Below are 25862 nucleotides of genomic sequence, written 5' to 3' on the forward strand. Positions count from 1 at the left end.
GAACTGCCTTGCTCCTCCCCACAGGTTTTCGACCCAAACATACTCTTATCCAGGATTTTCCTGCTTATTCCCTGCAGCCCACTCTGGCAAGGCATGGCCCTTTCCACCTGAGGCAGGACTGGAGCCAGCGAGCACCGGGGATGAGCGCTCCAGCTGTAAAACAATGCCAAGGCGGGCAGGACATTTTTATCTTATTTCCTGATGTGTCTGCTAAGTCCCGACGGAAGATTGTGATTCTGAGGATGATGTCTCATCATTAGCAAATTAGATGCTGTAATCTGCTTCTAAATGAATCTTCTTAGGGGGCATTACTCAGGGTCAGATTAAAATTAAGTGAGGGAAAGACTGATTAAAATGTAAGGTGAGCTTCCGTTCTCTGCTTCTGGTGTGTGCAACACAAAACCCTTGAAAGGGCAGAGGTATTTTTAAACCACTTTTTTTGTGGCCTGCACTGGAAATGCCTCTAAATTACAATGCCTTACAGATCCTGTGGTCATGTGCATCTCCTCCTCCCCTCTGGATGCCAGTCCCCAGGTTTGTAGGAGACCAGGTCTGCCTGAGATTATGCCTAAAGAGGGAAGTACCTTCACCACTGAAGGGGGACTTCAATGGCTGCTGTTGACACTTGTCCTGGGGCTGCAATCAGCAGCAAGGGTCCTTCCCGTACTTTTCTGGCCACCCTAGTGTTATCGAACAGGGTCGTGGGAACTTGGGCTAGTGAAGGATTTTGGCTACACTAGTGGTGTTTCCTTCAAAATAAAGGATCCCAAGTTAGATGATGCATTGCTGAGGGAGAAAAAACCCTAATTCAAGGTATTCTTGACCTAGTTGTTATTTTGTTCAGTCTTGCTCTGATTTCTGAGAGGGAAATAACCAAACCCAGCAAACAAGAGGCTGTGAGAGGCCAACTGCACTTTACCAGGCACTCAGTTTATCCGTGGGCGTCTCACGGCTGTTTTTCTGCTCCCTGACCTAGATCAACCTTTATTTACCTTTTGTAATCTCAGATTAATTCTGACTGGATTCAGATGACTGGGATGCCATGCTGACGCCATTAGGGTAATACAGAGCTCTGCAAATGGGCCAATAAAAAAATATTTGCTTTTAATTTTGTCTGAAATAAATGACTTTGTGAGCTACTCTGTTTCAAAGCTTTGCTATGGCAGATCAAAACTGTCCTGTTAATTAACTGCCATGTTAATTAATTAGACGTGTGTGAGCTGATGTTTCGCTGCAGTCAAATATCAGCATATTTATTTTTCTCATGCTTTGCAAATGGCATTAGCATTTCTAGTTTCTTGTTTCATATCTGCTGCCTCATTTCATGACCGAACATGAAGAGTGTTTACGACAAATAGTGATTTAAACTATTCTGACATGCTCTCCTTTCTTCTCCCTCCCCATCCAGAGGCACCAGGCTTGTAGGCTTCTTCTGCTCCATGTCCACCATTTGTCCCGCACGGCCCCAGTGCCACCCGGATGGCCTCACTGTGTGTGCTGAAGACCTTCCCCAAATGCCTGAATACAGCCTCCTTTAACCAAGTTGATTACTCCAGGGCACTGTCTCCCCCCCGGTACTAAACTCTGCACATTGATTTTTGCTTCTTCCATTCCAGCGGCTAAAGCTCCTTGTAGTCTCGGTAACTGTAGGGGACGGTGCGTTTCCCCATGCCAGCCAGTCTGCATGGGCTCTCCCAGCCAACTGCCACTGCCTTATTTAAAGCCCTCCTGATCTAATTAGGTATCTCATGAACACACTAACAACAAAGGCCACACATCTAGAACTACTATTTGATGCACAGAACATAGCCCATTTGGTGATTTTTCCATTCAGGGCTTCTAATAGCCGAGCTTCGTGTTTGCTGGGTAATACATTAGGTTTTCATGCCAGTGAGGCATGATCCAGTTCCCACTGGAGTCCATAAAAAGGCCCCTGCTGACATTTGGCTCGGGCTCAAGACCTACTTTTTTTTTTTTTCAGAAAGGTTTTGTTGTCTGCCGGTTTTTTTGAGCCCAATGCACAAATTCAGGCAAATGCAAGGACAACTGCGAGAAGCAGGCTAACGAAACCAGGCAGGTATATCGATAATCAGCTTCAGTCTTTTTAGCTGAGTATTTGACACTACAGATTTTAGCCTTCTCTCTGAAATCTCTGATAAACAGGTTTAAAATCTGGCTAATGTTCTAGACATCATGACAGCATTACTATTTCTTTCCAGGCTAGAGGATAATGTTGTCGCGTTTAAGAAAAGTCAAATACTCGAAAAACTTCTGTGTTGCCACTCAATCTGAAATGAGGTGTTAGAAACCAAAAGCAAGATCTTACTAAGAAATGGTGATAGTTATTCAAGATGTAGTGTTTTCTTCTCAGAGTCTGCTGGAAGTATCGATCTCCATTGGGAAGTGCCCAACAGCTTCTGATATTTCCGTTGTCTTTTTTTTTAAGGTGTGGATTTCAATTACATTAAAAGTTTACTGTATCATAATCTTGTGCATATGTACATTAAGTACATATGAGATGGGATCAAATATATAACTAGTAGATGTAGGTGTGTGTGTTCATCATAAGCCTCTCTATGGCTCAACTTGAAATGTGAAAAAAACCCACCACAGGGATATCAACTATCAGGCTAGGGTAAGGACAGGTTCAGATGAGCCTGTGCTCATGAAAGTAGGGAGTAAACAGAGAGGGACACAACAGGCTGAGTGCAAAGGACAGAAAAGCAGTTCTTGTCAGTAATTTTAAACATACAAAGACCACTAAAAGCCTATCCACCAAACAAGGAGGGAGACTGTAAGAGTCCCAGTAATTGTTAAAGGATAAATAATGAGAGAAGAGAAAAACTACTTCCTTCTTAGGAATGCGCATATAGACAGACAAATTCAAAATCTGAAGATATAGTAGGAAATACAGCCTTTAGAAGAACACACTTTAGGAGGTCTGCAAACCAAGTCCAGGATGGGCAGTTATGTCCAGCCAGCTCTAAGCAAAATGGCTATGGCTTTGAAAAATGCCTATTTTGGATACTTTTTAAATCATAGCTTTTTGTGAATATATGGGGGAAGGCAACTGGAGAAAACATGCATAAAGCTTTCATGATCAGGTAATACATGGTCCAGGATGAATTAATTAACTCTGGTAAATGAAGAGAAGAAATTACAGATTGGTTTGCCTCTTACTTCCACCGGTATGAAGTAGGAATAACTGCACGAATGTCAGTAGGCTGAATTAGTGGGAATGGGAGCAGAATTAACGCCTCAAGAATGTTTCTCAGTTTCAACATCCTGCTTCATTTCAGCAGTGCTTTGGAGATCCAGTGAGATAAAATATGCTGTACAAATGTAAGTGTGTCACATTATTAGGTGTCTGCTAATTTTATTCAGGGAAATAACCCTTGCTGCTTTGAGTTCAGCAGTGATTTGCATAATCTCAGGTAAGTGACTGAGAAATGTCTTTTAAGAAGGAAGCTAAACCCTAAAGAATTTAAAACTAGAAAGAACTATTCAGACTCATCTGAATTGCCAGGTGTTTTTCTTTGTATTTCATCTTTCCAGGGCATCTTACTCCAGCTGAGTGAAAGGAATGGAGGAGGGGAGAAAGTAAAAAACATCAACAAAACCCAAGCAGAACATTTGAAGGAGAAGTGGCATAAATGAAGATTGAAGAACTAAAAAATAAAAAAAAACCCAAAACACTAACCTCTGAGAACAAGCATTGTTCACTGAGCATTTTAGTATGTCACAGGGAAATTACATTTACAGTGTCACGGATAGATGGAGGAAATTTTTTTTGAGGAAAAAAAATAATCCTTGAGCTCCATTCCAATGTCATCATTTTTGTTTTAGCATGTTTTATGTTCTTTAGGGCATAAATACCCCTTGACCATTCTACCAGGTTCTGCCTCTCTCTCTGAGATATGGTGACTAACAGTAAACATGAACACATGCGTGTCAGAATACTAAAAAAAAAAAAGCTTAAAATCAAGGACAGTACTCACCTTGACTTCACTGAAGTCAGAATTTCATCCATAGAGTAAGATTACTGAACACAGCACAGCCCTTCCTGTACCCTGGGTATTCCTGCCATCAAGTAATTTCTTTAGATTTGTTCCTGCAAATTTTACAAATGGCAAAGAGTATCTGTGAGAAGCCAGAAAGAAAATGTCTGGTTTCAAACTGTTCTTTGATAGTCTTTGAGAAAAAAGAAAAAGTTTTTGGGGTCTAGGTGAAGAAAGGTGTCCTTGTCTTGAGGCTCTAAATATGCATGGCTGGTCTTTTGGGTTAGTTTTTCCACCATTGACAAAGACCTTACCAACAAAATGTTGAGCTTTCATTTTTTTCCTGTATTCTTTTAAAAAGGCAAATGTAGGATACACTAGGCACCTGTCTACAGTCAGTCACAATAAGCCCATCTTAAAAACCTTAGACAACTTCCTTCCTTACTCCAAATATGTTCTAGGACATCTCAAGATGAGAACTTGCTTTTTAATTCCCACTCCAAATTATTTGTTTTCACTTTCCTCTCATTCATCCTTGTGCCAGCGCTGCCATCTTACTTAACCAATATGTAATTCTTTAATGACCACCTGGTGATTAACCATTTAACAGCTGCATACAGAGTAACCATAACTCTGTGCTCTACTCCAAGACATCCACACTCTTTTATTCTGCTCTTGGGGAATGAATGCACCATCTCACTCTTCTTAATGACCCCTCTTTGCCCTACTCCTGTTGCAGCACTTTTCAAACTAGCTGGCTGCAACAAGATCTTTTACCATCTCATACCAGCATACTCTTCATACAGTCCCTCTGCTGCCTTCTCCTCATCTCATCTCGCCTCCTTCCCTTGCCCCATCCAGGGCACGTGTTCTCTCACTTCTTCCTCGGGTGCTCTTTTTTCGTTGGCTCTCAACCACTTAACCAGCCACAGCTGCATCTTATCTACATCGGCCAACCCACCGCCCCTGAAGCCAGCCCACAGTTGTATGTTATCAATGCTAATTAACCCAGCTTCATTTCTCTACATACTCCCACCTGGAATTCACATTTTTGAGTTTGGGCTTGTACAGAGCACTGTCGATTGGATCCTAATAGTCACTTGTACAACAGCATGAGCACTTCTCCAGCTACAAGAAATACTGAGCTGATACACTTCACAATTACATCTATATTTTTATGCCTGTATCACACCAATTGCATTCATCCTGTGACTGCCTAAATACCCAGGACATTATTTTCCTCAGTCTCTTTACCTTGAAAACTTTGGGTTTGTGTGTCCAGCCATTTCATCAGGGATGACATGAGGTACAAGCATACAGTATGCAAGCATTCAGTTAGCTCCTCTCATACATGTTACTTGACAGTAATCTGAGTCTTGAGGGTTGAATCTAGCCTATGGAGAAGCTTACCATGGACTATGGCATTTCCTTGCTGTGGCTGTATGACTCATGAAGATCACACGCGGTTCCTGTTTCCTGGAGCCTATGTGGAGGAATCACACAGCAGAAGAAAGTTTCTGCACTCGCTGCTCCGGTCCTCCCTCCAGCCAGTGCAGAGGTCTCTCCCAATGTTCTTGGTAGGGTTGCACAGCAAGTGCTGTCTGTGGGGCTTCTTTGCAAGTCTTCCTTGATTATTTTGGCTCCTGCTGTGCTAGACATTTGGCTCCACCAGAATAATATCCACCCTCTACACCTGCATGCATCCTGCCCCAGTGGAAACCTCCTAGCCATCTAGCTCTGAGTAGTCTTGTCCCTGGCCTGTGCTTGTGTTTTTTTGGGTCTTAATGTAACTCAAAAAGGAGATTTGTTATTATGAATGAAAAAGGTCCATTATGGGAAAACAAGGAGTTCACCCAGGTTTCATTTAACTTAAAGGGCAAAATTGCAAACTTGGGGGAAGAACCACAACCCCTTTACTCAAAATGCTACTACCAAGCCACGTGTATCTATACAGGAACCAATGAAAGACCATGCAGAATTCAATACACTGTAGTATCAGGCTCTACTGGTCACTTTAGAAGTTGTGCTCGTGCTCAGTCTGCCATTGTGCAAGTCTGGGACTTTGGGGATGAAAGTTTCCACTAGACTAAGAAATAGGAAGAGGTTCTTGACTGTAAGACACTAGCAAAGAGGTTGTTTGTACAGCTATCTCTATATCCTGCTGCCTGATACTATGTTCACAAAGACTGGCCAAGTGCCTCATTTACTTTGCCAGTGTTCACATTGTTTAAAAAAACCGTGCGTGCAGAGGCTGTATGCTATCCCTGTTAAAATCCCAAGGCAGTGCCCCTGGAACTGTAAATGATAGATACTTGGTAGTTCAAATATGTTTGAGAAGATTTCCTGTTATCATCCTTCCTTGCTCCTGCTGTTTTTCTAACATGTTCTTACAGCACGAGAGGTTTGGGTTCTTAAAAAATAAGGAAACCGTTATTATACTTTGGAAAATGTCCAGCATTGCTTCTAGGAATGTTACTTAGAGCGAGGCTCAGAAGTTTAGTCCAATTCTTATGTCAGTCAAGAGAAAGTCAGATCTGGCTGACATACCGATGCAAAACCAAGTCGGTAACTTGTAGTTAAAAGCACACATGGTGGGGGTTGCAAAAGTTGATGCAAAAAGATAAGCTTAAGTTTCTTCAGCATAAATCACAGTAAATAATAACCGAAGCAGGCCACAGCCACAGTCCAAAGCTCAAATCTCAAAGGAATAGCTGCTATCTGTTTTTTATAATGTCTTATTTACCCAGCCATTATAAAGACAGTAATGATATAATGGGAATGATAATGCCTTCCACCTGAAGCACTGCCAAGTGTGAATTTTAGGGAAGATAATCAGCTTGATGGGAAGGCTGTTTTGAAAGAAGCTTATGGATGGAAAGACCCATCTATGGGGTCTTAAAATACCTTCCAGTCTGAAATGAGTCCACTGGTGTGGACTTCATGTGATCAGATGTAGATGTTTACCATGAAAACATCTGTATCTGAGCTGGTTGTTAAGCATATTTATTGGAAGGAAAAAAGCACTTCTGGTAGATTCTTTTAATCCTCAAGCACATGTATACAATGTTTCTGATTAATTACTTCCTAAAAATTCCTGGTTTTCTGTATCAACTCTCAGGGGTTCCTAAACTGGTAGCCAGAAGGAACACATCTGTATTGCAGACGTAATGATACATGAGATTAGCTTATCCTGGTGCCTGCAGCTCATTGAAAATTCAGGAAACCTAGAATAGTTATTGTTGTTCAACAGATAATCTCCAGCACTACCTACCTTGTGAACAATAAGACTGTAGGACTTGTGCAGGATCTTTCTACTGTTTCTGCTTCTCCTGCAAAGGGATTGATGTGATACAAATCATCAGGTACCATGACATTATTTGTTAGTGCATTGTACCCAACGCAGTTTCCTATCCTTCATCCAGATAGTAACGTAAATTTTACATTGCAGCAAAGAAACAGACAATATAGGAAAGGCAAAAAGGAGTTTATGCTGCTTAAATCAAAATAGATCAACCATATTTTTCTTTTAGGACATAATGTGCATTCTTTCAAAGAATCTTATGCTTCTTTAAAACAGCAAATTAAGCATAACTTCAGATAGGGAAACTGAGGTGAAAGATGTGATTTCTGTAGCGGATCAGCTTGAGTACTGCATTGGAGGAGTATTTCTCCGGAGTCACAGAAGCATATTCCTCAGTTGTGTCAGCGCAAATCTACATGATTTCCATGAAACTTGCAGGAAAACATAAGTTACTTTCCCACAGCAGAAACCACAGAAATAGCTACGCTTTTCAGCAGACCACAGTCAACGGCCAGACAGCAGTCCAAAATCACAGGTATCGCAGGTATTACAACTGCTTGGGATTTCCTCCTCTGTACAGGAAGGACATAAGGGAAAAGAATACACACCTCCTGCCAAAACCACCATCACTGAGGCATAATGAGAAAGGTAACTTCCCACAAAAGAAATCCATACTGAAAAATACTGGCTATAGCTGAACAAAGGTCTAAATGGTACATACACATACATGCTCTTGTCACAGGGAAAAGAAAGCTGCTACTGTGAATAAAGTAAAGCTTAAGAGAAAACAAAACAGTATTTTTTCCTCTCATTTCATACAGATGGGGCAGGTTATGAAAAATATTTTTCTTTGAGCAAGAATGTTGTTTCCTCTCCTTCCTCCCTTGTTTTCCTTCCCCCCTGGATTTCCACCACATTTCAGGGTATTTTTCTTCAAAACAGTGCTACTGGAGAAGGGCCTCTTGAATCTCTAAGTGTAGAAAGGGAAACATCTTTTTCCTACAGGTAGGATGGCACAACCTGAAAACAAGGCCACAGATTAGCAGGGAGATGCTGGCCTTGCAAGAACTAAATTGCAAGGGAGTCTCAACATATCAGCTTCACTTCAGAGGAGAAGCCGTGGGCAAACAGCTCTCCTATCAGCTGAACACTGCTTAGCTGTCAGGGGTGGACCAGCAGCAGAAGTAGGTGCTTGCAGGCAGTGTATATGCTGCCAAACCTTACCACACTCACACACAAAATAAATAAAAAAAAAATAATCCACACACAGTGAGAAAAATAAATACTATAAGGAAAAAGAAGAGGTGCTGAGAGGATGCTCTTTCTTAGTTCCCTGTACCAGCAAAGCAGCAACATTTGTTTTTTACTAACTGTGTTAGGTTACACAGGATGAACATTGGCTTTTCCCAAGTGCTGTGGAGATATGAGGAGCCAAACTGACTCCAGTAGCCTTAGCCCCAGGAGGAGGGGTCCATATTCACGTGTCCAAAGGCAGGACTGAGGTCTCACCATGGGGATTTCTCCAGCTGCTTCATCAGCCTCAGTAGGTGGGAATGGCCTTGTTTTCTGTGCTGTATGTACTGAGGATGCAACACCAAAACTGAGGGTTCACAAATAATCAACTAAAAAGGACAAACAAACACTGATCTACCAGCAGCTATAAAAATAGAGGGTTCCTGTTGTTTGTTATCCTCCTTTTTTCTGCTCTTTGAGGCTTACAGTATATGCATGGCCCATATTTGAGCTTTTATCTACAGCTATTAGACTGGAACTTTTCTTTTTTAAACGAATTCTGAGATTCTCACATAATGACAAGAGCTGCGGTAAACATCAAATATCATGAGACATGTGAAAAACATCTTAAGTTGGCAGTACTGCACATAAAAAGAGACAGCTCTTGCCTTGAAAAGCTACAGTCCAAACACGAGACAAAGAGTGGTAGAAAGTAGCATTACCATGGGTTTACAGATACGGGAAGACAGGAAAAACTCGTCAAAGGTGAAACTGAGCACAAATCTGCTGCAGCTGTTTAGAGCCCTGGTTGTAGGGATACATTTCTTCTTCATTATACAGCCTTAATTGTCATAGGGAAAATAAAATATTTTGCATGCTGCCAGAGGATTATGTTTTCCTTCCTAAAACAGGCAAATTAGGCTATTGTTGTGACAAATCATACTAACATATTGCTTTAGCGGGCCATAAGCTACACAAACAGAATTTGTTGTGTTATGGCATATTCATGTTTTTCAGTGGAACCAATGAAAACAGTGTTATAGCATGCAATGAAAGTTATTTTGAAATAGATTCAGTGAGTATTTCTTGGATTATTTGTGTGAGTGTATGCATGTGTGAAAAAGCAAACAGAAGCACATGCCCTGCAGTCCCTCAGAGCATCTGGAAGGTGACACACCGTGACCCTCCTTGCATCGCTCTGCAGAATGCTATTTAAGCACTGACCAGAGCATTGCACATGACAAGCTACTTTTACCCATTGAAGTGACTGCATCGTTTTCACTATGGGGTTAATTTGCTTCAGTTTGCCAGATTATTTTAATGAGAAACCCAGCCAGTTCTCAGCTGTAGCTTATTTTGACAGTCAATGACAACAGAGTGTTCCTTCAAGTTGCGGGAACATTGATTGTGGTGGTTATAGAGATGAGATAAAGCTATATGTACTTGTTCTCTATTATTTAATGAGTCATTGAAATTAATAACTGCCATGTTCTTATCTTGCGTTACAGTTGAGGAACACACTGGTTGTAGCCAACAGTAAGTTGAAAAGCTGGTTGTTTTGTTAATGGATCTGTTGCACTTGTGAGCTGTACAGTCAGCACTCAGTCCCCAGAATTTTACTGTCTTTGTGTTCTTCAAAAATCTCCCAATACCCAGAGGCTATTTTTTAATGACTTGATTATATCCCGTTTCAAGTTAATGGAAGTGTATGCATCTGTGTTAATATTAACATAATTCAATTAATTACATTTAAATTTATTTGCTTGTATTTGCATGGAATAATGAATTGATTAGCATGGCAGCATATGCCATCTTCATCAATGATTGACTTAAAACTAAAACCAGTACTGAAGTGAGATTTTGAAGCTTTAATTTGTGTAAAATCTCTGAACATGTTATTGATCAATGATCTTACAATAAAACCACCCAACCAAATACAGCCTAGCACTCATTATGCTGTAGCACCTATCACTAATTTTTGTTGCAGTCTGACCCTCTTCCATTTGAGCACCAAATGATGAGTGTGTGTACTAAAACTACATAATAATTACCTTGTGATGCTTTTTCTTTTTTGCTGTTGAAAAATTGCCTTTGAGAGTTTGGGGCGACCGTGTCAGAGCCTGTGCTGACAGGATGTGGTGTATGAAATGCAGAGGACCTCCACTCCACCAGAAGCTTGGCCCAGGTGACACAGAGTCTGCTTTGCTGGTTTTGCTCAGGGGAATTTGAACTTTTGAAACAGGCCATTGCCACATCTTTCCTTCACACACTGTCCTGCATGAGCAGGACTGGTGGTTTCACACTAGGATCCCTGATAAAAGCATGTGGGGAAAGACTTTTGAAGACGATGAGGAGCTTTTAATTCCCTTCTGATGTTGGGTTTGTCTTTCATTTTAGACTTGGTGGCTAAGTACCTCTGAAAATTGTTTCTTCAGTTGCCAGAGGAAAGTACCATAAAAAATCCCCCACAGGTAAATGGATATTTTCACACCAGAGTTCACTTGCCCTCCCAATTTGCAGAGCCCAGAGCTACTGCCGCCCCTGTCCCCTGCACACAGAGCAATATCCTGGTTGGTCAGGAAATCTCTTTGCTACAAAGTAGGCCAAAGAATTCACTTCCCTCAAGAAGTCAATCTGATTGATTTTTCTTTCCATGTCTATTGATTACAAACTTTGAAGAACATTGCTATTGTCATGGTTGCCTCAATAAGCAAAGATGAAAGGGAGACGTAGTAACAGTCTTCAGACATGTAAGCAGTAGCTGGAAGGAGGACAGAGCAAACCCTTCCTCTCATCCTGGATGGACAGGGCAAGAGGTTTAGGGACTTGGGCAGCAGCAAGAGTGATTTATGTTAGGCAATAGGAAAACGGTTCTCAGTAGATGAAATGTTGCAAGGCATTGCTAAAGGAGGCAGGGGACCCCTAGGAATGGGTCTGGACAAACTTCTCTGACAAATCGTTTAGGGAAAGCTAAAAGTGTCTCAGGACATTGGGATCGTGTAAATGGCCTCTCAGGTTAGAACAGCCCTGGTGTCCAGTGGGAGACAAGCTCCATCCTTGGACTCTCCTGAGGTTCCACTACAAGTTGATGTCAAAATGGATATGACTCATGTATGTCACCTGAGGCCAGATTTGTTTTGCTGAGGTGTCACCACTGGTGGGTACAGCAAGCAGCAGCCATGGGTGGCAGTCAGGCAGCATGGCACACAGGCAAGGGGGTGGCTGCAAGAATTTTTACATCTCCTTTTCCCTTCCTGGTGACAACCTGCTCCTTCCACAGAATGTTTCACCTCTCACACAGCCAACCCAGTCTCACCCCTCCAGAGCTGCAATGCCACAGCCCTGCTTCCCATTGCGGTGAGCACCCTGGCACTTTGCCATCAACGTGCATGGACACAGGACAAGGAATCTAGGGGAAGCCATTACCTTTGTGGCCTGAAAAGTAAGAGAAACCTTGCTTTCTGTGCTGGGCCATCCCCTCCCTCTGAGGCAGTACACGTGGCACCAGAACCCTCCCTGAATTTTTCACTCCATGTTACAGCTGGGTGACCTCAGCACCTATGTGCTTGGTGGCATCGGTGCAGCTCCTTGGACAATGCCAGCTGGCAGCTGGGTGCCTGGTCCTTTCCTGACCGAGCACATTGCTTTCCCACCTGTGGCATCTGTGCTAATATTTTTCTATGTTAGACCATGGGTTGGGAGTTTTCATATTCAAGGTGCCCTGGTTCTGGCACTGAAAGCAACTCATACTGGGATGCCGTGGTGGCTGTTGTCAGCCGCCTCAATGCTGTGTGTTGAAATGACATCTCGTCATCACATGCAGACAGGAAGCAGCAAGCAGGCGAGAGAGAAAATATAACAAAAAGGATCTCCCTGTCTGCCAAGGGAACAGCCCATGTGCAAAATCCTGGCTGCTAGAAAGGTAGACAGCAGTGTCAGAAACGACAGGTTTGTAATTTTAGTGCCGTCTTCTTATTTGAATTTTCATTATGTATCTATTAACTAATAACATGTAGGTGAAAGCAAACATCACTTGAATATTTTCACAGGTTTCCACCAACTAGCTTTTTCTAAATAGTGTAGTATTCTTACATCTACCTCTGCATTTATGTATCTAGGTTTTAGTTACCTCTATCACACTGGAAGAACACCATATTTTCTCTCTGCTTTTCAATGGATATGTTTTTTAAAAACTAGGTATGTTAAAAACGTGAATTAAAAATCATTCCATTTTAGTTTGCAAGTGAAATAAAAATTGCCAACATCTTCCTCCATTTCACTCTTACCTCTGGATCTAAATTCACACATTTCTCTTTAAAAAAATTCCATAACTTTACTTTGTGGCAGTTGTAGTAAACTGTAGCACTTTAGAGAAGACCTTCTGTGTTTTCTTTTAACACAGATCCTGTTCCCAGTAAGATTTATGCATAAGCAAAAAAGAAAATCACGCTAGGCTTCTTGGTTAAAATTTCCCCCGTATTTTAAGCACTAAAGTGATCATAGCCTGAGAACTTCTGAAAAATCAAAATCTCATGAGTTTTATCCAACTTACAGTCTTCCAAAAAATGTAGGCATTTTTTAAAGCAGCCACTTTTGCAAAAAGAATTCTATGCAAAACTCCATTTTCCCGATGAAAAAGATTTGGATGTTATGTTTGTCATCTGCTTACCCAGGCACATTAGAAAATTACTCCCTTTAGTCAGAGATACTGAGGGTTTTGGAGAGGAATAAGCAAGCCCATTGCAGAAAATGCTCCATGGGCTGGGACTCAAGACTTCTCTCTGAGGAATGCTTTGTGTTGTTCTGTTGCTGTCTTCCGTATCTCTACTTTCTCTCTCCCATTTTATTTCAAGATTTATTTGAAGAGGGTTTTTTGGTCCCAAATAGAAGATTTTTTTTTTTTTTTGGTGCAGAATAGTTTGTGTGGGTATGCAGCTCTTTCAGTTACAGCTCAAAGACAGAAAATGCTATTTTGTTTTACACAGAGACATTTAGACACGATGAACACACCAAACTGGTGTGGGGCCGTGGACAATATCTGCAGTAGCATCAGGGCAGTGTATTAAGGGTGAACTGCAAAGCAAATCAGTTTTGGTGCAGAGGATCTGATGTTTGTGATTTACAAATTTATGGAGATTTTAGTTCAGTTCAGATTGGGTCTAGGCAGGTCCATTCCCCCTTTTGTAAGTGGAACCCCATGGGCATGCTCCTGATCTGTACCATCTGGTTTACGTTGATCCCAGAAGAACCCAGCTTGTGGTTTCCAACACAGCTTCACAAAGCACACTAAACTGGGACGTGCAGTTCAACAGGACCCTCCTGATCTGAATAGAAACATTAGTGCAGCTGCACCCTGAGCTGCCTTGGGGGACACCTCTACACAGGGCTAATGGGACCACCAGTAGAGTCTGGTGGCAAGCGTAGGCCATTTTTTTTATTTAAGTTATCCTGGAAAATGTTCTTTTTCTTCCAAAATAAGCTGTGACTCTCTTACTAGTGTTCACTAATACACCTGTGCTGGCTGTACATCTCTGTCAGGGACCCCTTCCCTACGCAGGTAAGGAGCGATTCTCAGCAAACGGTGGTTTGGCTCCATCTCCAGTCTCCAGCGACACCCATGGGAAGCTGATATGAGGTAGGTGTCAAAGTACCTTTGTAGATCTCAGACACACACCCTTTGGCTGGTGTTAAGTGGTGGCAGGCAGTGGTTAGAGAACTGGAGATGTGATCATCCTAAGCCTGGGCTTTTCAGACCAGTGAAAATTGAAATAAATTCCCCATCTCCCACCTTCATGGTGGCAACTCTCAGCCAAGGAGCAGCAACTCTCAGCTGAGTCTGAGGGGTGATTGCTACACCTACCTGTGAGTTAAATCAAAATGCAATAAGACGTATTTCACTCCACGTGGGAATGTCTACACAGGATTTTAACAAGGATTCATTAACTTTTCTTAATCTACAGGTCTGGTGAGTTCAGACCAACATAAACCCAATTTCTCCATGAATGTACACATGCAGGCTTGCTCCTGTGCTCTTCAGTAAGAGTGTGACTATACTAATTTCCTCCACTTTCTCGGGCAGTGGGGAAATGCAGCCATTCTGCCACAAATTGAATTAATCCTTCATAGACAAGACAGTCATTGTAGCTTCTTGCATGGAGCCCAAAATTTTCATCCTATTTAATAATCAGACATTGTAAAAATGGCTTTTTAAATGCATTCACAGCTTTCAAACATCTGGTGCATACTGCTGATGTGCAGCAGATGACTAACTTGTATTTATTTTGGAGCATAATGCCACAGCCTGACTATTTAAGAGAGAATATATAAGAAAGAACATCCCAAACAAAGGCTTATTGGTGAATGTACCTGCCACTGCCATTTACTCATTTGTTGAAACAGTATTTGTATACTTGCATAACTTGAGCTGCTCAGCAGCAATCAAAGCCATCACTATTTTGCTGTCATTAGTTTTTGCCTCATTTATGCAAAAATCCATTTACATGGGTAGGCAATACTGATCTTACCTTTTCCTATGTTTCAAAATTGATAGCAAAGGAGAGAAGGTTTTGTTAGAAGTGTTTAGTCACTTTGGAACCCAAGAGCTATTTCTGTAAGTTTTGGCTAAGCAATTTAAATATTTATTTTTTTCAGTCTCAGTCTAAACATGGAATTTCTGATGCTTTAGAGTTTCTGCAAAAATAGTAGTACTGTGTCTTCTTCCTTTACTTTAATAACTTGTCTCTAGCCATGGCCAGTCTTATTACAAAGAGCTATTAATTTAGTTTAATAAGATTTGTTTTCCATAAACCAATTTTGATCTGAAAGTTTTATTTCTATCCTTAAAATCAAGTTCTATACTCACAATTCAACATTTTGCTTTGCTTCCAAATACTTCTGATATGCCTGTAATAGCCAAGCTTCCTGCTACAGGTTTTTAAAATACTGACATGCCATTGACTTTCTTCCAGTCTTCTGGGAACTGCTGGAAGTTTTCCAGTGTGCTGAAAATCACCGTTTCTGCTCTGTGGTTCTCTTCAGTTAGCTGTCTTAAAAATCACAGGTGCAGGTTATCCAGACCTGCTGAATTTAAATGTTTAAATCTTTGTATCTGCTGTTTAACATCTTCTAGTTCCAGGCTTGGAATGACAGTCCACAGAGGGAGCTGTGATATCATCACAGATTTAAAGTAGCACAAATTTGCACACACACTGGACCAAAGTGCTTTATCGGAGGTAGCCCAGTTTTGAGATAAAAGGCTTAGCACTATTTCAAGAGCTTAGACTGGGCTGCTACACTGATCTGCAGCATATTACATGCATCTCAAAATCTTGCTTGCTTTTCATTTTTGTAAATAAATAAGACTTTTGCTGCGAGCGCTGAAAGGAAATCCCATGAACATGGAATGGGTGTGTGCCTGAAGCTGAAGGGAGCCTTGGAAACTGCTTGGAGTAGCCAGAAGTGTTTTGTTCTGTCACAGTAAGATGTGAACTGTGGTGGTGAGAGACACTAATCCCTATCTCAGCATCGATAATGAACTTGCTTTGGAAAAGGATGTCCCACCTGACTTTTGTCAGAGTGTTAATATAACTGTCCTGGTAGTATTTTCCATGAAGATAAGCCATGTAAGAGTTATGTCCCCAATGTACCTGACACAAAGGTCTGTCTTCTCCGGCACAGTCTCCAGCCACCTACCAGCAAAGCTGTGTCTTTGGGAAGACATAGCTGAACAATTTCAAATGTCTTGATCTGGAGAGGGTATCTCACTGTCATATACCCTTTTGGATGGCATTGTGCTTCCCACCTTCTCTGCAGCTGACAGGAAATATTTTGATGAAGCAGTTTCTCATGAGAAAATATGGATTCATAAATGTGGAAACATATTTTCATGGAAACACATTTTCATGGAAACACATGGGGCAAGAGGGTAGTTTAGGGCCAGGGTAGAAATTCTGGGTCAGAGGGACACTCTTGCAATGGTGGAGTGTTGGCTGGGATGGGAGGGATGAGTGTCTTTCAGGTAGTATCCTCAAGTATATCTCAGCTAAGGAAATACACTCAGGCAGAGCCAGCACAGTCAAGTGCTAACTCAGTGTTTGAAAACAGCACTTGAAGTATTAGATGGAAAGTTTTTCAGCACAGAACTGGCTTTAGGAGTTGCTGATAAGCAGTGGGTAAATTTGTGGGTCTGACAACTGGATTCTGGTGAGAGTGAGTATTATGGAACATTTCCTCTGAAGCAGTACTGCATTCCTGTCCATGCTTGCAAATCATTCAACCACACATCATATCAAAGAGGCTGTATATTACAGAACTGAGGACCATCAACTGGAATCAGTGGAGAGTGACTGAAGGTGTTTGCAGAGACCCAAAAAGTAACGTCACCAAAGATGCTGTGGGAAGCAGGATGGGAAGAAGCATCTTACGATTTTGCCTTTCCATGGCTTATCAAAGCAAGCTTCTCCTTCAGCCATGCTCCTGGCACACATGCTGGTTCAGCCCATGAGCTTCTCACTTGTAGCCTTGGAAGTAGCTGAGCCCTAGGGACATAGCCAGGGCTGCACCAGAGCAAATTAGTCCACTTGAGAGTCTAGCAGATGGCTTAACGACCTCTGTAGCTGAACTTGGTTCTGTCCTCTGGGTGCAGACACGGCTAAATGCGGGACTGCCCTCACCAAGCTGGCACGCTCACAGATTGTCATCAAAGGGCATCAGTGCAATGAGTCCCTTCAGATGAATGCTAAAGCCACAGAAAAAATCCATCTTCAGAGCTTTCCTGCAAGCCTTGTATCAAAGATAATTGGAACAGGAAGCACTCAAGGCTGTATGTTTGTGGGATCTTGATTCAAACAAGTCTCAAACACCATAAAAACAGGGATAAAGCATATTGGTAACTTCTCACAGTTGGCTCTTATCCATGTGGGATCTCACTTCAGACAGGGGTAGTAGTAAGTGTCCATCCACATTCAAAAACCCCTCAGCCACAGCAAACTCCCGTTTCCTGAGACATCTCGAAACCCTGAGACATTCCTGAGCATTCTCTCTCTAATCTGAGCAGTTCGAGTTGGCTCACAGTGAGGTCTCCAGGTGAGCAGAGGGGCAAATGCATCTCCGTGTCCAGCCCTATCAGACTTGTCCTGTATCTGAATGATGGGCCCTCAGATGAGCTTAAAACACTGAACTGCCTCTGTAGGTCAGAAAGTCAGTCCCCAGCTTCAGGAAGAGTTGACCCCCTTGGTCTCTGGGCCTTACAACACAAGGGCAAAAGCATTGTCCTCTTGGCAGCTTCTCTTCCTCTCTTTTTCCTGGGATGATATGTATTTAGGAACATAATGTTTGTTTTCTCACCTCTCAAGACAAAGCAGTCCGCCTTTTTCCTCTAGGTAAGGCCTCTTTAACTGCAAGCAGTTAACATCAATCATTGCAACTCTTGTTAGAAGTACCTGCCCTTTACCTGGTGTGTGGGAGATCTGTCTCATTGTATCCTGTACCAGGTAGGAGTGTTGACTATCCATGTAACCTCTTGCCTTGTTTATTTACATTACAGAAGGAAGTATGTAATTCTGCAAACATTTCAAAGATGAGGAATATTGCTTTTATTTGCTTAAGTCATGATGACTGCACTGTAATGTATCACTGTACTGACACACCTGAAAATACTTCTCTAATTTGATATACGTTCATAATAAAGTTAAATGTACATTTAACTACAAAGATATCTATATGTCTAAAGGGATACTTGCTACTGGAAGAAAATGTGCTCCACAGGCTCTGGAGATGCAGAAAATGCTCAGCGGTCCAGTGACATAATAGTGATTAACAATACCTGCATTTCTAAAGCATCTTTGATATACTTCAAAAGGGGTTGTTGCGAAGGTTCTTCCTTTGGAAATTAGGGCTCTTCTTCAGGCATGCAGACAGGAACAGAGAAAAACATGTTTAAAAACTTGGCAACCTGTGCATAAAATATATATATATATATTTATAATAATAACAAATGGTACCAGTAAGAATTCTATTCAATTCACACGGGATCAGGTAGAGGAATCTGATATAGGGGATGTTGAAAAAGCAAGAAAAATGAATAAATGTGTGTCTGACAGAGACCTGAAGGTGTGCCAAATAACAGAATCCGGGCAAATCTAGAACTCCCAAGAGATCAGGCAATATTGATTTGCCTGAATTCATCGGTCTAGGAAATCATACTGTGATTGCGTGTCTAAAACAGTTACAGAGTCTACAAACTTCTCTAAAAAGTCTTGAGTTCTCATGTCTGGAACACAGCTCTGCAAACAAAGAATGACTGTGTTTTGACAAGTTTTTCCCATGGAGGAGGAAAGGCTTTTTGATTGTGAAAACATTATAGATGTCCAGCTTGGTTATGCTTAAGGCTTGCAATTTTCAATTTACATAGCAATTTTTATGCCCAAGCTATCATGAATTAATTTTGAGAGTAAGACTTTGTAAGGCGCTGTATTAAACACTGTTGCTGTTTTTAATTCAAATTACCTCTATCATGTTTTCTTCAGTTGTTAATTTACCAAAAGAATTAAAAGCCAACGAAGAAAAGCTATCAAGTTTCCCAAGTGAGATTTGATCTTTATGAGAAAATGCATGCATAAGTTTCATTCTTATTAAATACTGCTGAGCATCCAAAGATAATGAAAATTAGGCTATGTCTTCCTGATTTCAAATGTGTAACTCAGAGGTGAAGAGCGCTTTGAGGACGTATCACGCAGACACTGGATCTGTGAGCTTGACATTAATCGTACTGTTTATGTCACGCTTGCTGTATTGCTACATTATTTGCATTATGCAGTAAGCCTCAGTCATAAACAGATATATCTGAAAATCTGTATTGAGAAGGCTCAAGAACTGCTTGAAAATGTAACTCATGCATCGGAAAACTGCTAGTAATTGCTGGAAACATTTTGAACTTTGCAGAAATTTTACTTTTCTCCCACCTTTTCCTTTGTAATCACCTCCCTTTGACTGAAACCCTTATTATTTTAGAGATGCTTGCAAAAAGCATTCTGCAAAACCATATTATAAAGTTTTTCTTCAAAACTAGGTCTGCTGGAGACACACAAGATATGCAGAGGGAAAGTTAATAAATTAGAGCACATCTGAATCCAAATATGACAGACAGTGCCTGAAGAAGCTATGAATGCCTGGAGGATCTTCCCCAGCATGTTATGATGCTGGACATGTTCGAATCAGAAGTTCGGTGCCTTTTGCAGACAAGTGGAGGAGAAAGGTAACTTCAAGTTTCTTAAAAGAATTACTGCAGGAAATAGATGCTGCAGAATCAAGCCACCCCAGACGTACGACAGCTTAATAGGCAGGAAAATGTAGGAATCTGGAAGCCAACCAAGCTCTTCTCAGGTCCTGCGTTGGAATGAATGCTGAACTCGGGGCTTGCTGCCTTATTGTCAAGGCTCAGGGGGCCAGAGTCCAGCCCTGTGTAGCATCTCATGGACCTACCTGTGCTGAAGCTCCAACAAGGGCTTTTGGAAAGAGTCTCTCTTCACTAGTTTATATGTAGGAATTATGAAAAGTCTCTCAAAACATGGCCTTTCTGGTGCAGGAGCTAAGAGAAAATGAGAAAAGACGCTGCATAGTTCACACGTACAAAGTAATTACTGCCACCTTTCCGTGTACGCATCTATGTTCCTGGCAGCAGCCACCAGTCCTACTCATTAAAAAGAACCCATAAAATTTAAATCAATTTGAGCAGATGAGATTCAAGCAGTATACCTGCCCACAGGCTCCACCATCACATTTGGAGGAAGAGATGAAATTATTAGCTTCCTTTACTCTAACCTCGCACCAGAGGTATGAAAGGCCAGGACAAATGATCAGCAAGTCATTTACAGGACAGCACTGCTTTCCAAGCTCGAGTAAGCTTGCAGCAGCTCTTTGCAGGGTCACCAAACCTGGCAGAAAGTCAGCTGTTTATGCTAATATCTGAGGTTAGAGGGGGATTCCCATGGGGAAGCTCCTGCAAGTCTGTCCTATGATATTAACAATGAAACAACGCTGCCAAAGTGCATCAGCGAAGAAGAGTAGCTGCTAGAATCATTATTTCTATAATCTGACATCAGTTTTAGTAAACTTTGTCTGTCTAATGTGCCCAGTGGGATGTTGCAGAGGTTAAATCCTTCTCACACTCAACTGTAGCCTTGGGTTTTGCTTGCAATTTAGAAAAATGGGACTAATGTCATAGTTTCTTAATTAACAGCCTCCTAAAAATGCAAGCAGGAATTGCACCAGATACAGATTTATATTAATATGATCATAATTTATATTTTGTTACTAAATCGGTTTTTTTTGTTCTTTTCATCTGATTTATGTGTTACCACTTTAAAATGTGTGCTGTGTGTTACTAGTAGGCAACTTAATCTTTAGCACATTATCTGTAAGATTTAAACACAATGCATGCTCTCTTCATTTTGGTTATAGCTTCTGTGACACTCATACTCACTTTCCCTTTTTCCTATGCTGATAAATTAAAAATACCCCCAAGCATTTCCCAGTTTATGTCTGTGTGTTTGTTTCCATGGAATTACATGTCTTGTGTTGCAAGGAAATGTATTTATCTGGAGACTTAATAGCTGGTTGGTTTTGGTTTTTTTTTTTTATCTTGCAGATATCAATAAAACCAAATCTCTCTGTTTCCCTTTTACATAAAAAAAAAAAAGAAAAGTAATTATCTTGTTGTTAATGAACATTTTTAGTGGAGTGTTCAGTCCCTCAATTTATTAGTCACCTCCTGCGTTTATAACTCTTTTTTCACAGAACAAGGGCACCAAGCATTTCATATAGGGAGACCCTATGACAGATTGCCCCTGCACTAATGGGTGCCCCAGATATGCAACTGAAACTTTTACATCAGAAATGAATTGCCCAGACCCAAGATTTTCCCACTTCAAAGCCTGAGGGTGACCAGATCAATTCACAAATATATCTTCCCTCTTTCATTTCCTTAGTATGCCATCATCACGTGAAACTTTTAAAGACCAGAAATAATTAGGAAATTCTTATTTATAATGGGGTATAGAAGCAGGGAAAAAAAAAATAAAAAAGAAAAAAGCAAAGATGAAAGAGACCAAAAAGAAACTGGGGGAAGTCCCCACTGCTTAATACATAGGAAACAGGTCAAACAAAGAAGGCAATTCATGTGTGTCTGGGAGAGATTTCCTAGGGTTAGCAGAGATGCAGATTTGCCAGGCATGCTGGGAATAGAGGGATTTACTTTCTCCTACTTGGATGTACACTCCAAGTCAGGATGGGAAGCACTCTCTGGCATTCAGCTTATGGCAGCATCCCACCCTGAATGCCTGCAGAGATGTTCATATTTATCAGGAGCCGAAATAACCTGGGAAAAGTTCTCGCCACTTTTAGCTTTTGAAAGTTATTATTGTCAGTGAGGCAGTGTGGCAGAAGAAGGGGCTGGAGAGGTGGGTGGGAGGCTGGGCATGAGAAAGGAGAGGCTGAAAACAAGAAAAAGTGAGGCAGCAGGTGAAGGAGAGGAACAGGTAGGTCCTAGCCATCATGATGACTGACAGACTGAGCTCAGTTCTTGCCCCACCACAGAGCACGGCTCTCCAGGACAGACCTGGGAAGAGACATCTTCCCACAGCAGGAGCTGTGAAGACCCAGAGTAATGCAAGAGAGAGCTGAATGACCTTGTGAGCTACCCTGTGAGTCATGGGTACTATTAAAGGTAGAGATCTAAGACTTTATTTCAGGCTTTGAATATTTGACTCTGTCTACAGCTAACCAAGCACAGTCATGTGCCTCTCATTTAGCTTGTCTCCAGTCTTTAATCAACACTGACTAGTGCCAGAGACATCAAAGTCTCAGATACTACAGCTTTCCCCTGGGTCACAGGTAACGCTCCAGTTCTTTAATACTGTCTGGGGGAGGAATTTAACACTTAACTTTTTTGGGGGGCGGCCATGAGGTCTAAGCATCATGTTGAAGACAATACTACCACAGGGGCTGAATTTTGATCTGGGTCATCCATCAATGGGTGAGAAATCCACACAATTTTTGGAGGATTTTAGTTAGTTGCAGTTGAACCTTCCTGTGCTAGCTGAGTGTAAAAACTGCAGCACTGGTTACAGCAAGAGACACTGGTCATATGCTGTTTCTTTGTTAGCAAACCCAAAAAGCAAGTTGCTTTTCAAAACTTCATATTTTGCCATGGGCTTTATTCTCAGAGAACAATGATATATTTGAAGAAATAGTGAAGTTATATATAACTTTACATATATATATATATATATATATATATATATATATATGCATGCAATGTGTGGCCCTGTAAAGGCATACTGTAAAGGAATTTAGGACCAGCATGTAGTTTTGTAAAAATAACTGGAGCATTGGTCTATTTACAAACTCAATATTCTACAAGGACAAAATATTTTTTTAAAAATTCTCTGCGTACTATTTCCATTTGTAAAACTGAATGTCACTTCTGCACTAATTCTGTTGCTTCAAGCTCCTAATCGCAGCGTTAGCTAGGTCCAAAATTTTTTGCTGGAATAATGGTGTCAAGGAGGAGCTGACAATACGCAGCTCTCATCAACACAGTTGTGTTCACAAATGCTGCTCGGCTGGCAAAATTTTTCTTGGTATTGCTGCTTCTGTTCAGAAAACTGAAACAAGATCTAGCGGGAAAGGACTTTATTTTGGTGCAAGCAGTGTTTCTTCATGAGGGTTTGCCATCATTTCCCTACCAAAAAACCTCCACTTCTAGTGTAGACAAAGACTTTGCAGTCAATTCTTTTTTTTTTTTTTTTTGCAGAGATGTCTTACAATTCTGGATTGTACTTGCATGTCTTGACTCTAATGACATTCTAGTTAAAAGTAAAAACATTCCCCACTAACTGGTTTGATTTAGCACAGAAATTAGATACAGTTTGTTTAAAAAAGAACTTTTAATTACAGCGCAAAATAGAGTGAAATGGCATAAAAACTGATGTCACGGTCCATAAATACAACTCTATTTTGAACATCTAAACAATGTCTTGTCTTATAAATGTTCAGATTATCATAAAAGTAAATGAGAATCAGAAGAACAGTGAAACTGCTCTTTTATAGATTGGGCAAAATCTATAATAATTTGCTTAACAAAAAGATGCCCTCTAAAGATATGCTTGCTGTTAAAATTGAGATACTGTTGCACACTTGGCTAAAAAGGAGTTAGCAATCATTTTCCTTTTAATCGAGCTGCAGTCAATCAAATAGTGCAAGAAGGCTATGAATGAATATGAATTAAAGTTGTCTGGGGAAAACATAACATGTAAGTTGAGCCTTTTCAGAAACATCATACCTAAGAATGTACTGAAGTCTACCAGCAATTTGTGCACAAATGGTTCGTTTCCTCATCCTTCCAGGTTTCCTTCCGATGATGTTATTTAACGTAGTGACATCACCATCAATAGGTCATACAACCCGGGGTACCAGCTCTCTGGTAATACCCCCTGCAGAGGGGTCATGCGGCCAAGGCACAAGCAGCACTAAGGCTCCGCTCCCACCCCGCCAGGGAGCTCATACAGACGTGGGAGCTTCGGGTGCACGTTGGGGCACACTCAAGAGCTCGTCCCAGGGGGAAGTCCCTTTGTAAAACATGCAACGTTGCCCATCTGTTGTGCAGGGCTTCCTGAGGCCAGACCCTTGCTGCAGCTGTAGGACAGGTAATCCCATAATATTTTTGACTGCCGGGGGGGCCATCTCCACCCCTTCCCCTTCTCCTGCCCCAAAGTGCATCCTGCTTGGCAATGCTCTGCACCTGCCAGCAGTAGGTTCAGTGTAGATGAGCTAAGAGCATTTCCTGCATATCCTTTAGTATGTCTGTGAAAAAGGAGCTGTAATTTGCTTCAAACGTCTTTGGGAGAAGGAAATTTTAAAATCTATGTGGAACCACAGTCTAGCTAAGGAACTGAAAACTTTATCGGAGGCAATGGCCAGAAGTTGTCAGCTCTAGGAGACAAATAAGACCTAGAAAACAACTGCATGGGTAGCAGTCCATGATGCACCTTGTTGACAGTGGTGTTAATTTAAGCAACCCTGTTCTCCACCTCCTTTTTTTGTGTTATAGCAATACTTCAGCTAAGCTAGTTCTCTGCCTGGATCCAGGATGTGGCCACACAGATTTTTGCCTAGCACGACGGAGAGGACAAAGCCAAGCACGAGTAAGTGACAGACAGGGGCAGCACAACCACTTTGAGAACACGTGGTGTTGGGGCATCACCGTAATGCAGGGATGCAGAAGGTTCTGGTACCTACAGCTGCTGCTGGTCCAGCTTACCAACACACAGCTATACCCTGTCTCAGTGGCTCACAAGTACTCTTAGAGAATTAAGTGTGGCAGCACACGCCAATAGAGGAATTCACCCAGAAACACAGTTGCTGGGCTTCTTGACTCCATCAGGAAATATTCTTTGCTCCACATCATCATTAATGGAAGGACGACCGTTCAGGCAAGATATTAGGGGGAAACTGAGCAAGAGGGCGTCTGCAACCCGCAGCCTTTGTGCTATGTTGGTTTTGATGCAAAGAAAGGAGAAGAGCTTCAGGGAGGCATATGTACCAGTCAGCTAACGAGGCCCAGAGGCACACTGGAAATGCATGTGGTGCATACTGGAGATGCTCAGTAACTGCTTTGGGAGGCTAATACTTAGCTCTTATGTTGCCCTCATTAGTCACAGAGCACAAAGCATTTTGCAGAGGAGGTCAGGGCACTTTATAGCTGGAGACACTGTGGCACAGAGAAACTTCACTGAAGTTCTCCAGTGGGGGAGTGCAAAGGGGCTTCCAAATCCCAGTGCCATATTGCAGCTGCAGGGTCCTTTTTTCCCCACTGAGCAAGGAGACCTGCAGACCTCTTTAAGGCTGTGCCATTCACATGAAACATAGCTGGTAGTGATGCAAGATCTAGACAGATCTGCGCTTGTGATGGAGTCTCCATGTCTAAATGTTTTGGGTTTTCTGCTTTGGATTTATTTACAGAGGAAACACATCGATTGTATTTGCTCATCTTAATGTTTTTTTAGGCATCTAAAGGAAATGCCTGTTAACCTTTGAGACTAAACAGCATATACAACTTTCACATAATTTCAGCCACCTAAAAGTGAGGCATCTGTCTACATTCCCTCCAAGGAGGAGAAAGATGTCTCCAGAGGATGATTAATCCCACCTGCATCAGGTTGGGTAACTCACTCCAGAAGTGCCTGCATTTCTGCACTCGTTATAGACAACACTTACCATCTAGCTTAGATTCAGGTGAATCTTAGCCTCAGCTGGCTCAATTCAGTAGGGGT

General features: G+C 41.6%; 1 protein-coding gene across 1 annotated transcript in view; it reads left to right on the forward strand.

Annotated features, from left to right (window-relative positions):
- Positions 1-25862, forward strand: part of KIT (KIT proto-oncogene, receptor tyrosine kinase) — a 142472-nt gene that overhangs the window by 47422 nt on the left and 69188 nt on the right. The window contains exon 1 of the mRNA XM_080385965.1: positions 1-25862. This exon is cut by the window's left edge and continues 47422 nt beyond it; it is cut by the window's right edge and continues 8810 nt beyond it. The gene's annotated coding sequence lies outside the window, so the exon portion shown is untranslated.

The sequence above is a fragment of the Falco punctatus genome (assembly GCF_963210335.1).
Source record: "Falco punctatus genome assembly, chromosome: 1".
Taxonomy (NCBI): domain Eukaryota; kingdom Metazoa; phylum Chordata; class Aves; order Falconiformes; family Falconidae; genus Falco; species Falco punctatus.